Source organism: Drosophila obscura, unplaced genomic scaffold (genome assembly GCF_018151105.1).
Source record: "Drosophila obscura isolate BZ-5 IFL unplaced genomic scaffold, ASM1815110v1 contig_80, whole genome shotgun sequence".
In the NCBI taxonomy this organism is placed as follows: Eukaryota; Metazoa; Arthropoda; class Insecta; order Diptera; family Drosophilidae; genus Drosophila; species Drosophila obscura.
Window position 1 is genome coordinate 1 of NW_024542873.1, and position 11,859 is coordinate 11,859.

An 11,859-nucleotide genomic window follows, 5' to 3' on the forward strand; every position below is an offset into this window, starting at 1 on the left:
TTAATTTCGGTGATCGGACGAGAACCGTGTAGTGGGTCGTTGGCGAAAGCCTGAGAGATAAACGCTGGTTTTCCAAAACTGACAAGACTATTTTTAGTCCAAACGGTTCAACGAAACCGATACATTTACAAATGACTTGCATCTACTGGCAAGGATTGTATGGCTATCCTGCCCTTAATTTATTACTTTATTGAAAAAATAAACCAAGTGCCGTTCGCCAGCATACATTACGTTTTGATTACCTTTAGCTTTAATTTTCATTTAATATTAGTTTTTGCATGTAGCTTTGCCAAAAATAAACCAAAGGGCAAAAAAAAAAATAAAAAAAAAAAATTAAAAACGAAACGAAAAAGCGGTAAAAGGCAAAAAGTTGGTGACGAAGCCAACAACACGCGGTGTTCCCAAGTGGTCCCCCATCCTAAGTACTAACCGCGCCCGACGCTGCTTAATTTCGGTGATCGGACGAGAACCGATGTATTCAGCGTAGTATGGTCGTTGGCGAAAGCCTGAGAGCTGAACGTTGGTTTTCCAAAACTGACAAGACTATTTTTAGTCCAAACAGTTCAACGAAACCGATACATTTACAATTGACTTGCATCTGTAAGGATTGTATGGATGCCCGTTTGGCTATCCTGCCTTTAATTTTTTACTTTATTGAAAAGAAAACCCAAATGCCGTTCACGTGCAAACATTAAAGCTTGATTAACTTTAGTTTTCATTTAATATTAATTTTGTTCATGTTCCTTTGCTTAAGTAAGCATAAAGGCACCTAAAAACGGGGGGGAAAAAAAAAAACTATAAACAGAACAAAAAAGTGGTAAAAGTGAAAAAAAAAAATTTAAAAACGAAACGAAAAAGCGGTAAAAGTCAAAAAGTTGGTGACGAAGCCAACAACACGCGGTGTTCCCAAGCGGTCCCCTATCTAAGGTACTAACCGCGCCCGACGCTGCTTAATTTCGGTGATCGGACGAGAACCGATGTATTCAGCGTAGTATGGTCGTTGGCGAAAGTCTGAGAGATAAACGCTGGTTTTCCAAAACCAATAAGACTATTTTTAGCCCAAACGGCTCAACGAAACAGAGACATTTACAAATGACTTGCATCTGTAAGGATTGTATGGATGCCCGTTTGGCTATCCAAAGCGGTCCCCATTTAAGTACTAACCGCGCCCGACGCTGCTTAATTTCGGTGATCGGACGAGAACCGATGTATTCAGCGTAGTATGGTCATTGGCGAAAGTCTGAGAGATAAACGCTGGTTTTCCATAACCAATAAGACTATTTTTAGCCCAAACGGCTCAACGAAACACCGATGGATGTCCATCCGCCATCGGAGGATCCAGCCTTTCTCACGCCTAACAACATAGTAGTTGCCTCAAAAATCCATCCCCTGTCAATTTAACTTCGGACTCAGTTGCCAGTGATGGAATTCCTAACAGTAACCAGCTTCCAGTTGCAAATGATTTGCCGGTCTCTGTTACATTGAATGGTGATGGATCGGCAGCCTCTTCTAGCTCCTCAGATCCCGCCCGTAGACTTTTAGAGTAGCTCCACCAGCTCGCTTTTCCGGTGTTCCACTCAGCGCGGTGGTCCCCGCAAAGCAATCTTCGTCTCTCGTCTTGTTCCGAAGCCACACCGGATGATTTCAAACTACATCTAAGCTCTTATCTTCAATCGCCGCCGATAACTTTATTATAACTAAATTTAATTTTACACATAAGCGTAATATCTCATCTTTCAAAATTCTTCTTCCCGATTCTCTTGTATCCAAAGTTTGGAACCGGCTGCATGGCCTGAGCACACTATTATGCATGAATTTCTGCCTACCCTGAGATAAAAAAACTAAGACCATTTCTCCATCCAGAATCCCGAGTTACTCTCTTAAGATTTAAAATATACGGAGCAGTGCCTCTTTTGAATTCGACCTATCGCCATAACTGAAACCTGGCTTCACTCCTTTGCTCCGATCATGAAATTCTCGTCCAAGTTCACTACACTTATAGAATGGATCATCCATCATTCGCTGGTGGGGTCTATTGCCATAAGTGAAAACCATGGCTTAGCTGTTTCCTTCAATAACATCCATGATATCAAATTCGTTCAGTCCAAAATCGTGGAACCGCATATATCTTTTGGATTTCATCCATCACTCCCCGATGTGATGCCGTTGTTTATTTGAACCACCTTTCTGCAATTCAATCTGTAGTTTCTGCTTTAGGCTGTGCTGATCAGATACTAGTTATGGTGACTTCAACATCTCGTCTCAGTCAACAAACGTGTTGCTACCTGGAAGTCAACATGATTTCGCTCGAGGGGGTAACTGACGTCCCGCTTGCCCAAATTAACTCTGTCAGAAACAATGAGATAGACTGTTAGATCTCATCTTTGTCAGCGATGCCTCTCGTACAAGGCTTTAGGAGGCAAACCGATATCTTTCTGGGAGATTCCCATCATCCTCAATTTACCTATATTTTCGGGGGGACTCTATTGCACCATTTTAACTTCAAAAAGTCGTATAAAATGTTTTTGCAAACTAATTTTATCGATCTTTGTCTGCATCTCAAGTTGATTGGTTCTTTCTTCAGTCCTCATCTCATATAGAGCCTACTGTCAATCTGTTTTACGAAACATTATACTCTGCCCTCAGATCCTACGTCCCTGAAGTCACCGTATTTGTATCCTCTAAGCCTCCGTGGTTTTCCAAGTATCTGTCTTACCTAAAAAATAAAAAATCTCGGCTCTACAAAAGGTACCAGATAACTGGTTCTTTGTCTGTCTTTGTTAATATTCTTCGGTTCGCTCTCAATTTCTTACGGTCAATAAGAAATGTTATAACGTATATCTTTCCCAATGTGGCAAAAATTTCCGTAGTAATCCCAAAAAATTCTTTTCGTTCGTCAACCTAAACGCAAGTCTAATGTTCCCTTCTTCCCTTCAGTTACAGTCTAAAACTGAAACTTCAGATCAAGGAATTGCAAATTTATTTGCCACCTTCTTTCAATATGGTCGTACCTTGGATACTTATGACTCCTCCACCCCTTATCCATATCATCTACCTCATGTAAATAACGTGTTTCTTCCCTTCCTTGATGAAAGTACAGTCTTCGAAGGGTTGTCATCAATTGACATCTGTTTCTCTGCGGGTCCAGATAAAGTTCCGAGCTGTATTTTAAAATACTGCGCTCAAGCCCTAACTCATCCTTTGACCTTCTTATTTAATTTATCCCTGGAGCATTCTCGCCTCCCCATGATCTGGAATGAATCCTACCTTATTCCTCTTCACAAGAAGGGGTCCAGATCTAATATCAAAAATTATCGTGGGTTTGCTAAACTATCTGCCATTCCGAAGTTGCTCGAGCACCTTGTTACTGTCATTTGCAACACGCATGTTCTAGCATTATATCCCCGACGCAACATGGGTTTTTTAGAGTATCTACTAACCTTAGAATCCTTCTAGAATCCGGATTTCAAAGTGGCTTGCAGACTGACGTCATTTTTAAGATTACAGGTAAAGCTTTTGATTCTGTTAATCATACTTTACTGATCCATAAATTCTCTTTATTAGGTTTTCCCACAAATCTTGTAAATTGGATATCATCGTACCTGTCGAATCGCACACAGCGTGTGTTGTTTAACAATGTCTTGTCGAATGTTGTGAAAGTAACCTCTGGAGTTCCTCAAGGAAGCTTCTTTTCAATTTGTTTGTGAACGACCTGCCCCAAGTTATTTTGCACTCAGTTAGTTTAATGTATGCTGATGACGTTAAAATTAGTTTTTCCTTCTCCGACTGGTACTTGCATACTCGCCTACAACTTGACCTTGATGAATTAAGCATTTGGTGTTCAAATAACCTACTTTTCTTGAACCATTCTAAGTGCAAACTTATGACTTTTCACCGCCGTGCACCACATTTGGTCTCCTATTCTCTAGGACACCATGTTCTGGATCGAATCTCCACATCAAATGACTTAGGAGTCCTTTTCGATCACAAGCTATGTTTTAATAGCCATATTGCTTCAACTGTTAACAAAGCTAAGGGAGTTCTAGCGTTTATTAAGCGTTGGTCAAAAGAGTTTGACGATCCGTATATAACTAAAGCACTGTACGTCTCGTTGGTTCGCCCGATATTGGAGTATTGTTCTTGTGTGTGGAGTCCACAATACAAGGAGCAACAAATTATTATGGAATCCGTTCAAAAACAATTTTTAATATTTGCCCTTAGACGTCTAAACTGGGACTCTAACAGACTTCTTCCACCATACCTATCTAGGCTAAATCTACTGAACCTGCCCTCTTTACACCATCGCAGAATTTGCAATATTCATGCATAAGCTCGTTCTCGGGATTGTGAACTCCCAAACGCTTTTGGGAGGAATCGATTTTTCGGTTCCCTCCAGACCAACCCGTACTTTCCGCCCCATCCGATTATCCATATGTAGATCTAATTATCTCCCAGCATGAACCTTTCTGGGGTTTATGCAATAATTATAATTACTTGTACCATTTAATATCCCCCGAATTATCCTTTGAAAAAAATTATATTTAACATTTATCCATTACCTTAGTTTAGAAAATGTGTAAATTGTATCTTTCCTTTCTGTCTTGTACATATATAATTAGTTTGTTTTTTTTTTCTTTTTTATTCCTATTCCATAATTAGCAGATAATTGTTAATTGAAATAAATAAATAAATAAATAAAAACAGAGACATTTACGAATTACTTGCATCTGAAAGGATTGTATGGATGCCCGTTTGGCTATCCTGCCTTTAATTTATTACTTTATTGAAAAGAAAACCCAAATGCCGTTCACGTGCAAACATTACAGCTTGATAAACTTTAGTTTTCATTTAATATTAATTTTGTTCATGTTCCTTTGCTTAAATAAGCATAAGGCACACAAAGGCAAATGAAAAAAAAAAAAAATTAAAAACGAAACAAAAAAGTGGTAAAAGTGAAAAAAAAGAAATTTTTTAACGAAACGAATAAGCGGTAAAAGGCAACAAGTTGGTGACGAAGACAACAACACGCGGTGTTCCCAAGCGGTCCTCCATCTAAGTACTAAACGCGCCCGACGCTGCTTAATTTCGGTGATCGGACGAGAACCGATGTATTCAGCGTAGTATGGTCGTGGCGAAAGCCTGAGAGCTGAACGTTGGTTTTCCAAAACTAACAAGACTATTTTTAGTCCAAACGGTTCAACGAAACCGATACATTTACAAATGACTTGCATCTACTGGCAAGGATTGTATGGCTCTCCTGCCCTTAATTTATTACTTTATTGAAAAAATAAACCAAGTGCCGTTCGCCAGCATACATTACGTTTTGATTACCTTTAGCTTTAATTTTCATTTAATATTAGTTTTTGCATGTAGCTTTGCCAAAAATAAACCAAAGGGCAAAAAAAAAAATAAAAAAAAAAATTAAAAACGAAACGAAAAAGCGGTAAAAGGCAAAAAGTTGGTGACGAAGCCAACAACACGCGGTGTTCCCAAGCGGTCCCCCATCTAAGTACTAACCGCGCCCGACGCTGCTTAATTTCGGTGATCGGACGAGAACCGATGTATTCAGCGTAGTATGGTCGTTGGCGAAAGCCTGAGAGCTGAACGTTGGTTTTCCAAAACTGACAAGACTATTTTTAGTCCAAACGGTTCAACGAAACCGATACATTTACAAATGACTTGCATTTACTGGCAAGGATTGTATGGCTCTCCTGCCCTTAATTTATTACTTTATTGAAAAAATAAACCAAGTGCCGTTCGCCAGCATACATTACGTTTTGATTACCTTTAGCTTTAATTTTCATTTAATATTAGTTTTTGCATGTAGCTTTGCCAAAATAAACCAAAGGGCAAAAAAAAAAAAAAAAAAAAAATTAAAAACGAAACGAAAAAGCGGTAAAAGGCAAAAAGTTGGTGACGAAGCCAACAACACGCGGTGTTCCCAAGCGGTCCTCCATCTAAGTACTAAACGCGCCCGACGCTGCTTAATTTCGGTGATCGGACGAGAACCGATGTATTCAGCGTAGTATGGTCGTGGCGAAAGCCTGAGAGCTGAACGTTGGTTTTCCAAAACTAACAAGACTATTTTTAGTCCAAACGGTTCAACGAAACCGATACATTTACAAATGACTTGCATCTACTGGCAAGGATTGTATGGCTCTCCTGCCCTTAATTTATTACTTTATTGAAAAAATAAACCAAGTGCCGTTCGCCAGCATACATTACGTTTTGATTACCTTTAGCTTTAATTTTCATTTAATATTAGTTTTTGCATGTAGCTTTGCCAAAATAAACCAAAGGGCAAAAAAAAAAATAAAAAAAAAAAATTAAAAACGAAACGAAAAAGCGGTAAAAGGCAAAAAGTTGGTGACGAAGCCAACAACACGCGGTGTTCCCAAGCGGTCCCCCATCTAAGTACTAACCGCGCCCGACGCTGCTTAATTTCGGTGATCGGACGAGAACCGATGTATTCAGCGTAGTATGGTCGTTGGCGAAAGCCTGAGAGCTGAACGTTGGTTTTCCAAAACTGACAAGACTATTTTTAGTCCAAACGGTTCAACGAAACCGATACATTTACAAATGACTTGCATTTGTAAGGATTGTATGGATGCCCGTTTGGCTATCCTGCCTTTAATTTATTACTTTATTGAAAAGAAAACCCAAATGCCGTTCACGTGCAAACATTACAGTTTGATAAACTTTAGTTTTCATTTAATATTAATTTTGTTAAAAACGAAACAAAAAAGTGGTAAAAGTGAAAAAATTTAAAACCGAAACGAAAAAGCGGTTAAAGGCAAAAAGTTGGTAACGAAGCCAACAACACGCGGTGTTCCCAAGCGGTCCCCCATCTAAGTACTAACCGCGCCCGACGCTGCTTAATTTCGGTGATCGGACGAGAACCGATGTATTCAGCGTAGTATGGTCGTTGGCGAAAGTCTGAGAGATAAACGCTGGTTTTCCAAAACCAATAAGACTATTTTTAGCCCAAACGGCTCAACGAAACAGAGACATTTACAAATGACTTGCATCTGTAAGGATTGTATGGATGCCCGTTTGGCTATCCAAAGCGGTCCCCCATCTAAGTACTAACCGCGCCCGACGCTGCTTAATTTCGGTGATCGGACGAGAACCGATGTATTCAGCGTAGTATGGTCATTGGCGAAAGTCTGAGAGATAAACGCTGGTTTTCCATAACCAATAAGACTATTTTTAGCCCAAACGGCTCAACGAAACACCGATGGATGTCCATCCGCCATCGGAGGATCCAGCCTTTCTCACGCCTAACAACATAGTAGTTGCCTCAAAAATCCATACCCCTGTCAATTTAACTTCGGACTCAGTTGCCAGTGATGGAATTCCTAACAGTAACCAGCTTCCAGTTGCAAATGATTTGCCGGTCTCTGTTACATTGAATGGTGATGGATCGGCAGCCTCTTCTAGCTCCTCAGATCCCGCCCGGAGACTTTTAGGAGTAGCTCCACCAGCTCGCTTTTCCGGTGTTCCACTCAGCGCGGTGGTCCCCCGCAAAGCAATCTTTGTCTCTCGTCTTGTTCCCGAAGCCACACCGGATGATTTCAAACTACATCTAAGCTCTTATCTTCAATCGCCGCCGGATAACTTTATTATAACTAAATTTAATTTTACACATAAGCGTAATATCTCATCTTTCAAAATTCTTCTTCCCGATTCTCTTGTATCCAAAGCTTTGGAACCGGCTGCATGGCCTGAGCACACTATTATGCATGAATTTCTGCCTAGAGACTCTACCCAGAATCCTCGAGTTACTCTCCCTAAGATTTAAAAAAACTAAGGAACCATTTCTCCATCCAATATCAGAACGTACGCAGTCTTTTAGGTAAATTGTCTAAAATATATACGGACAGTGCCTCTTTTGAATTCGACGCTATCGCCATAACTGAAACCTGGCTTAACTCCTCTGTCTCCGATCATGAAATTCTCGTCCACAAGTTCACCACTTATAGAATGGATCATCCATCATTCGCTGGTGGGGTTCTTATTGCAGTGAAAACGGCATTTGCATCCGAGCTGTTTCCATTCAATAACATCCATGGTATCGAATTCGTTGCAGTCAAAATCCGTATTGGAACAGCATATATCTTTTTGACCTGTTCTTATATCCCACCCAGATCTGATGCCGTTGTTTATTTGAACCACCTTTCTGCAATTCAATCTGTAGTTTCTGCTTTAGGCTGTGCTGATCAGATACTAGTTATGGGTGACTTCAACATCCCATCTCTATCTTGGCAACAAACATGTTGCTACCTGGAAGTCAACATGATTTCGTCGAGGGGGTAACTGACGTCTCGCTTGCCCAAATTAACTCTGTCAGAAATAATAGAGATAGACTGTTAGATCTCATCTTTGTCAGCGATGCCTCTCGTACAACGGTTTTAAGAGGCAAACCGATATCTTTTCCTGAAGATCCGCATCATCCTACTTTATCTATATTTTTCGAGGTCTCTATTACTAGCACCATTTTAACTTCAAAAAGTCGTATAAAATGTTTTCGCAAAACTAATTTTATCGATCTTTGTCTGCATCTCTCGCAAGTTGATTGGTTCTTTCTTCAGTCCTCATCTCATATAGAGCCTACTGTCAATCTGTTTTACGAAACATTATACTCTGCCCTCGATACCTACGTCCCTGAAGTCACCGTATTTGTATCCTCTAAGCCTCCGTGGTTTTCCAAGTATCTGTCTTACCTAAAAAATAAAAAATCTCGGCTCTACAAAAGGTACCAGATAACTGGTTCTTTGTCTGTCTTTGCTCAATATTCTTCGGTTCGCTCTCAATTTCTTACGGTCAATAAGAAATGTTATAACGTATATCTTTCCCAATGTGGCAAAAATTTCCGTAGTAATCCCAAAAAATTCTTTTCGTTCGTCAACTCAAAACGCAAGTCTAATGCGTTCCCTTCTTCCCTTCAGTTACAGTCTAAAACTGAAACTTCAGATCAAGGAATTGCAAATTTATTTGCCACCTTCTTTCAATCGACGTACTCCTCGGATACTTATGACTCCTCCACCCCTTATCCATATCATCTACCTCATGTAAATAACGTGTTTCTTCCCTTCCTTGATGAAAGTACAGTCTTCGAAGGGTTGTCATCAATTGACATCTGTTTCTCTGCGGGTCCAGATAAAGTTCCGAGCTGTATTTTAAAATACTGCGCTCAAGCCCTAACTCATCCTTTGACCTTCTTATTTAATTTATCCTGGAGCATTCTCGCCTCCCCATGATCTGGAATGAATCCTACCTTATTCCTCTTCACAAGAAAGGGTCCAGATCTAATATCAAAAATTATCGTGGTATTGCTAAACTATCTGCCATTCCGAAGTTGCTCGAGCACCTTGTTACTCGTCAATTGCAACACGCATGTTCTAGCATTATATCCCCGACGCAACATGGGTTTTTTAGACATCTACTAACCTTTTAGAATTCTCGTCTCTAATCAACCGAGGATTTCAAAGTGGCTTGCAGACTGACGTCATTTTTACAGATTTCAGTAAAGCTTTTGATTCTGTTAATCATACTTTACTGATCCATAAACTCTCTTTATTAGGTTTTCCCACAAATCTTGTAAATTGGATATCATCGTACCTGTCGAATCGCACACAGCGTGTGTTGTTTAACAATGTCTTGTCGAATGTTGTGAAAGTAACCTCTGGAGTTCCTCAAGGAAGCTTCTTTTCAATTTGTTTGTGAACGACCTGCCCCAAGTTATTTTTGCACTCAGTTAGTTTAATGTATGCTGATGACGTTAAAATTTGTTTTTCCTTCTCCGACTGGTACTTGCATACTCGCCTACAACTTGACCTTGATGAATTAAGCATTTGGTGTTCAAATAACCTACTTTTCTTGAACCATTCTAAGTGCAAACTTATGACTTTTCACCGCCGTGCACCACATTTGGTCTCCTATTCTCTAGGACACCATGTTCTGGATCGAATCTCCACATCAAATGACTTAGGAGTCCTTTTCGATCACAAGCTATGTTTTAATAGCCATATTGCTTCAACTGTTAACAAAGCTAAGGGAGTTCTAGCGTTTATTAAGCGTTGCAACCAACGCGTTGGTCAAAAGAGTTTGACGATCCGTATATAACTAAAGCACTGTACGTCTCGTTGGTTCGCCCGATATTGGAGTATTATTCTTGTGTGTGGAGTCCACAATACAAGGAGCAACAAATTATTATGGAATCCGTTCAAAAACAATTTTTAATATTTGCCCTTAGAAGTCTAAACTGGGACTCTAACAGACTTCTTCCACCATACCTATCTAGGCTAAATCTACTGAACCTACCCTCTTTACACCATCGCAGAATTTGCAATATTCATGCATAAGCTCGTTCTCGGGATTGTGAACTCCCAAACGCTTTTGGGACGAATCGATTTTTCGGTTCCCTCCAGACCAACCCGTACTTTCCGCCCCATCCGATTATCCATATGTAGATCTAATTACTCCCAGCATGAACCTTTCCGGGTTTTATGCAATAATTATAATTACTTGTACCATTTAATATCCCCCGAATTATCCCTTGAAAAAATTATATTTAACATTTATCATTACCTTAGTTTAGAAAATGTGTAAATTGTATCTTTCCTTTCTGTCTTGTACATATATAATTAGTTTGTTTTTTTTTTCTTTTTTATTCCTATTCCATAATTAGCAGATAATTGTTAATTGAAATAAATAAATAAATAAATAAAAACAGAGACATTTACGAATTACTTGCATCTGAAAGGATTGTATGGATGCCCGTTTGGCTATCCTGCCTTTAATTTATTACTTTATTGAAAAGAAAACCCAAATGCCGTTCACGTGCAAACATTACAGCTTGATAAACTTTAGTTTTCATTTAATATTAATTTTGTTCATGTTCCTTTGCTTAAATAAGCATAAAGGCAACACAAAGGCAAATGAAAAAAAAAAAAAACTTAAAAACGAAACAAAAAAGTGGTAAAAGTGAAAAAAAAGAAATTTTTTAACGAAACGAATAAGCGGTAAAAGGCAACAAGTTGGTGACGAAGACAACAACACGCGGTGTTCCCAAGCGGTCCTCCATCTAAGTACTAAACGCGCCCGACGCTGCTTAATTTCGGTGATCGGACGAGAACCGATGGTATTCAGCGTAGTATGGTCGTGGCGAAAGCCTGAGAGCTGAACGTTGGTTTTCCAAAACTAACAAGACTATTTTTAGTCCAAACGGTTCAACGAAACCGATACATTTACAAATGACTTGCATCACAGACTATACAATACAAATATTTTGCACGAGGAGCAAATGCTCGTTCATTTTTCGTTTAACGCTTCAGAGTACGGGCTCGCGGTTTATTTCTTCCATTCTTCTTTAGGCTAGCCTTTGCCTCTGCTTTCGGCTTCGTAAATGCCTCGGCCCGCGCCGAGTCGAGCGACAGAATACACAAACAAAATATGAAGTCTGACGACGGGAATAGGTCCACGGCCGAATTAGCAGTTGCCTAGGACCCCTAGGCCCCCTAGGGCTAACAGAAAAATTTATTGAAAAAACAAAACTCAAAATAATGAATAAACGAGAAGGAACGTGTTCGGGCCAGCGGCTACTTAAGCGCCTATCACAATATTAAATGTAGCTGTAACTAGTATAAGAGTATCGAAACCTAAGCTTTTGTATGTCCCCAGCGTTCGGCAGTGCTGCTGCGCTCTCCCTGTTAAAGGGCGCTCTGCACCTGCTGCGTCGGCTCTTGCATTGATCGGCCGTCGTGGCCCAAGTAGTTCTATTGCTAATCTCTTCGCCGCATAGGTTGCATACTGAACCCCCGCTTGTGAACATTTATCTGGCTGGGCAAAAGAGCGAGC

At 39.9% G+C, this 11,859-nt stretch overlaps 4 non-coding genes and 4 pseudogenes across 4 annotated transcripts; all 8 read right to left on the bottom strand.

Moving 5' to 3' along the window:
- Positions 1–380: 380 nt before the first annotated feature.
- Positions 381–500, bottom strand: LOC121405207. Its single transcript, XR_005968409.1, has one exon. It is a non-coding gene; the product is annotated as a 5S ribosomal RNA (ribosomal RNA).
- Positions 501–885: 385 nt separating this feature from the next.
- On the bottom strand, positions 886–1,005 carry LOC121405208 (annotated as a pseudogene).
- A 4,010-nt stretch (positions 1,006–5,015) lies between these two features.
- LOC121405202 lies at positions 5,016–5,134 on the bottom strand (annotated as a pseudogene).
- A 334-nt stretch (positions 5,135–5,468) lies between these two features.
- LOC121405201 lies at positions 5,469–5,587 on the bottom strand. Its single transcript, XR_005968406.1, has one exon. It is a non-coding gene; the product is annotated as a 5S ribosomal RNA (ribosomal RNA).
- A 333-nt stretch (positions 5,588–5,920) lies between these two features.
- On the bottom strand, positions 5,921–6,038 carry LOC121405203 (annotated as a pseudogene).
- Positions 6,039–6,373: 335 nt separating this feature from the next.
- Positions 6,374–6,492, bottom strand: LOC121405205. Its single transcript, XR_005968407.1, has one exon. It is a non-coding gene; the product is annotated as a 5S ribosomal RNA (ribosomal RNA).
- A 319-nt stretch (positions 6,493–6,811) lies between these two features.
- On the bottom strand, positions 6,812–6,930 carry LOC121405206. The gene has a single exon (XR_005968408.1). It is a non-coding gene; the product is annotated as a 5S ribosomal RNA (ribosomal RNA).
- Positions 6,931–11,049: 4,119 nt separating this feature from the next.
- Positions 11,050–11,169, bottom strand: LOC121405204 (annotated as a pseudogene).
- Positions 11,170–11,859: the final 690 nt, after the last annotated feature.